This window comes from Octodon degus, unplaced genomic scaffold (assembly GCF_000260255.1).
Source record: "Octodon degus isolate 3935 unplaced genomic scaffold, OctDeg1.0 scaffold00013, whole genome shotgun sequence".
NCBI lineage: Eukaryota > Metazoa > Chordata > Mammalia > Rodentia > Octodontidae > Octodon > Octodon degus.
The window spans coordinates 20,723,400-20,728,532 of record NW_004524589.1 but is presented as its reverse complement, the minus strand read 5'-3'; positions in this window follow the sequence as shown (position 1 = coordinate 20,728,532).

Here is a 5,133-nt window from a genome sequence, read left to right as displayed (position 1 = left end):
TCCGGTCGAGGCGTCAAAGCCCTGCGCCTTGGCCCAGACACTACGGAGTCCAAAATGGCGCCCGGGGCCGCGGCCGCGCGCTTTCCCCGGCGCGTCTCCGCCCGAGGGGGCGGGCGCGCGGCTGGGGGCGGGGCGAGGGCCGCGCCCCGCGGGAGCGCGCCGAGCGGGTGTCCGTCTCCCGCTCCGGGAGGAGTTTTCCGCCTCCCCCGGCCGCCAAGGCGTGACTCGGCTCCGCGGGACTTCTGTGTGTTTGTTTTGCTTTGTGGCGGGGTGTGGGCGGGCTGGAGTGAACCAGAAGCGGAAGAGATTTTCGGTGGTGGAAGGTGGGGAGGAGAGGGAACGGCGTCTGTGGCCTGTTGTAGTCCGGAGCTTGCGGTCCCGCAGGGGACCTGGTCACCCCCTCTTGTGTGCATGGACTATGTTGTTGGAAAGACTGCAGGGAAAAGCATCTGACCAGTGTTAGCGCTAGGGCAATAGATGGTTATTTATAAAAATATTTTAGTTTCCAAATTTCTAAAATAGTTGTCTAAGTTACTACTGTGTAAAAACTGTATTTGCTTTAAGAAGTAGAAGGACTCTTGAAATTTGTAAGTACTTTCCTAAGACACAGTGGGAAAGCTGTAAAGGAGTGGACGTCTAATTAAGAGAAAAACTGGTGGAATTTTTTGTATATTGGGCGACTTAGTGGCTGTTGCCTACTTGATTTGATTTAAAGGTTTGGATTTTGGTAGCCTGTGTTCGGAAAGTTAGAAAAGTGCTTAGATACAGAATTATAACTGGAATCTTCTACCATCCCTGCAGCCCCTTCGCAAAGAAAAAAAAGGGACAGTAATTTTCCATCCCAAGGCGTCTTGGGACTGACCTTTGTAAGGAGGACGGGAAGCAGATTCCTGGGAACCCCGTGTTCTTCCCTTTCCCCCAAGAAACCAAGCTGGGGAGCCTTACAGTCACATTTCAATGGGAGGTGGTGCCGGTTGTTTTCTTTTCCCTTTCCTTTCACTTTATCTTCTCTCTTAGGCCTCGTTATCTGATCAAGGCAAATAGTGTAGTTTCTAGCAGCGCGATAATGCAGATGGACCTGAACTGCAGCAGTTCCTAGGGTCCCTGGGTGACTGCGGGCTGGGAACCAGAGGAATTCCTAAGAAAGGCAGTGATAGTTACTAGAAGCAGAAAACAAGCCAAACAGGTCTGTTTATTTAAAACTAGACGCTATAAAGGAGCATCCAAACACATTAAACCAGAAAAATAAACATTAATATTTGATCACACTCCAGGCCACAGTCCCTCTTCATTTGCCCATTACAGTCACTCCTAACCATGAAAAAGACGTTGGCACATTTCACCTATTGATTACTCTTTCATGTTTCCTATTATTGTTATTCCCCCCTTTAAAAAAAAAAAAAGGCTTTTATCTTTCAATTAATCAATACTTATTTTTACCAATTCTATTGGTCAAGGTCAGTGGCATGGGCATTGAAGGAGCGTGGCTGTGAAGCAGGCTGATGCATCAGGAAGAATGTCTTATCTGTAACCCTGCTTAGAATTGCTAGTACAGGTGATAAAGAACACAGCTCAATTATTAGTTAACTGCATTATTGTTTTTTAGTTCTGCACAATATACTTCCTCCATCCGTAGCAGACAATAGTACAAGCATGGCCATCTTAGTACACCAATAAACATTAGGTTAGGTTGCAGTCCAGTTGCTGGAGTGTCCTTGGGAGACAGATTCCAGGATATTTCCTCCAAAAAGGTACTAAAATCCTTGATCACGTTCTTTGTATAAAATGGCATAATAGTTTCCTGTAACCTCAGCAACATCCTCTTCTATGCCTTAAATCTTGTCAAGGTTACTTATAACACCTGATGCATTGTAAATGCTGTGTAAATACTTATTATACTCTACTGTTTAGGGAAAAAATGTACATGTTCATTTATTAGGGAAAGACACCATTTTTTTCCCAAATAGATCTAATTGTTTTGCTTTGGTTTGCTTTTTTCTGCTTCTAGGATTTGAACCCTCTGTTTCTGGCTTTCTAGGAAAGTATTCTGGTACTGAGTTCATCCCCAGCCCTTTCAGGCCCACTATAAAGTTACTTTCTTCTCCCTTTGTATCCTGTCTTCTTTGAAGTCACTGCATATGGCCAATAAAGAAGGAAGAACTTATGGTCTATTTCCTTAAGGGGAGAAATGTCAATATAAATTATTGGAACTTTTTCTGTCTTGAAACTTTTGACTCTACCTCTTAATCTCATATTCTTAGCATTTTACTATCTTTGTATTGTCCTCAAATCTGTTTTTTAAGTCATCAATTCTCTTCTCAGCTCCATTTAGTCCCTCTTAAGCCAATATTTGCCTGCAGTTTTGTATGTGTAAGCTTACTTCTTTCCACATCTGTGTGATCTTTCTTGATTTTTATATCTAGTTTGAAGTTATTTTTTATTTTTTAAAATAATTTTATTGAGAAACAAATAGTAATGACAGTTTCAAAACTGATTGCTAGCACAGTTTCAATAATTAACATGTGGCATATTGTTGTCTTACTGGTTATTCATTGTACAAGATGCAGACATGAAATCCTGTCCACAAACACTATTGGAACAAATCTCTCTATTCAGTGATCCAAGAAAATGCAGCTGTGTATCTATCCTATTTTGAACATACAGATACAAAATGATCGTTCATTTGTATCCTCCTTTTTTGTTTAGTTTTGTCAGAGAAGGGTATTCCATTTTATAGGTGCCTGAATTCAGCAAAATATTCCAATATAGTCCAGTAGTCCATAATAGTAGTGGGTTTTCCATAAGACTGGCAATGACAGAAGTTGTTAACTTGGCAGGGAGATGGCTCAGTGGAATAAATGCTTGCCTGACAAGTGCAAGAGCCTGAGTTCAATCCCCAGTTCTGCCAAAAAAGAAAAAAAAAAAAAAAGTTGTTGACTTGAGCCTTTCACAGCTCAGCATATTAATATGGTTTTACCTTTTATACTTCGTTTTTATACTTTTCTGCTGGATGGTTAAGACCAAGATAAAGCAAGACCTATATAACAAATAATGTAACTTTCGTATCTGATAAGGTCAGTCAAATCCCCTCAGGATTTATCCTGAAACCCTGTGCCGCAGTTTGTAGTTCCTTTGTGTCAGCCATGTGGATGAGTCATGGCCATTGCTTGACCAATTTGCTCTCTGTGAAAGCCTGAGAGAATGTTTTCTTTTCATGTGATTCCTTAGGCACACTCTATGTCATTAGTTACGTTGCTCTGTGGCCTGTAATCTCCTTGATCAGAAAATTTGGGACACAACTGAGTTACATAATGTTATAGTCCTGAGTCTTCACTGAACTTGAAAGGCTTGGGCCAAAATGTTGGCTGTCCTTGCAGCCCTTCTTTTTCTCTGATTTTTTTTGTCTGTGAACTTAGGTTGTTAACCATCCAGAAGAGCAGTTTATTAATATTACCCTACAACATAGGCAGTTAAGCTTAACCTCACTATCTGTCTGAATATCAAACATCTTAGGCATAACATGGAACAGGTATTTTCCATCAAATATTGGTATGTTAAACTAATACAGAATATGATTATGAGGAAAAAAAATTAAAAAATAAGATATTTTTAAAAATAGGAATAAACTGTTAAAGTTATTTTTTACTTAGCCATTTTAATCATATGACATAATTGAGCCTAATCCTAATTTTTATATCTAGTTTGAAGTTATTTTTCATTTTTTTATTTTTATTTTTCTAATTTTACTGAGAAACAAATAGCAATGAGACAGTTTCAAAACCGATTACTAGCACAGTTTCAATAATTAATATGTTGCATATTGTTCTTAGTGGTTATTCATTGTACAAGATGCAGACATGATATACCAGAAGTGTAAGAACCCAGAAAGAGACTACTCTCTTCCCTCTGGTATTAATTCCAAAGTCGGGGAGGCAGGTTCACATGCTCCAGGAATCTATGACTAGAACTAAGGAGATGGGGAAAAGTTTCTCAAAAAAAATGCTAAGTGGACAGTTGAAAATATGTCCAGCACAGATGTAACACAGGGGAGAAGTTACTCTTCTCTTGTGGCTGGGACAAATACCTGACACTCAAGCTTAGGGAAGAAAAGGTTTATTTAGCTCATAGTTACTGGAGGTTTCATAGTTTAAAGCAGCTTGAATGACAGAGAAAGACCTCGAGACACTGTCCTCCTGCACGCCGGGGTCTGGAAGAGAGGGGATGGCGCTGTGTCCAGGATGATCTGCTCCATACCTCCCAGAGAGGCCACCAAGCCTGGGGCAGGGTAGGGCGGGGCAGGGGCAGGCTGTCTATTTAACATTTTGCACCTCTCTGACCCCTCCCCTCAAGCCCCCCCCCCCCCCCCCCCCCCCCGCCTGGTCCTTATGCCCTGCCCCTCAACGCATGCCCTGATCCTCAAGCAGGACTGCCCTATGATTTCCATAAGGCTTTGGGGGTGACAACTAGATAGATACACACCAGAACACCTGATAATGTGTTTGTGTTGCTGTGACAGGTTGTTCCTCATGTATTTTATGATTTTTAGATCATGAGTTGATTTTCTGTGACGATTTAGCTGTAGGAATCCCATGCAAACCAATTAACAATCCATCACTCTAGAAAGAAATAATATCCATAAAAGAAGGGAATGAAAGCATAATTATATATGCATTAGCTTCAAAAAATATGAGAAACCTAGTACATACCTAAATGGTAATCATTTGAGACACAGGATAGAGTTGGATAAAGAAGACTCATTCATTGATTAAAGTTAGTTTTGAATCAAATCCTGAAAAAAATAATGGAAATTGGCAGAGGAGGGGAGGTGGTACTCCAGTGAAAAGAGAAGACAGCAAGATCATCTACATGTAATTTGAAGGTCATCATGTCCAACCCCTGTGTTACATCTGTGCTGGACACATTTTCAACTGTCCACCTAGCATTTCTTTTGGAGAAACTTTCCCCCGTCTCCTTAGTTCTAGTCATAGTTTCCTGGAGCATGTGAACCTGCCCCTGTCCAGGGAAGGACCTATCAAATAAGGGCTGTCTACTACCCACCAACTTTGGAATTTACTAGAGGGAAGAGAGTAGTCCCTTCCTGGGTTCTTACACTTCTAGTATATAAATTAATGA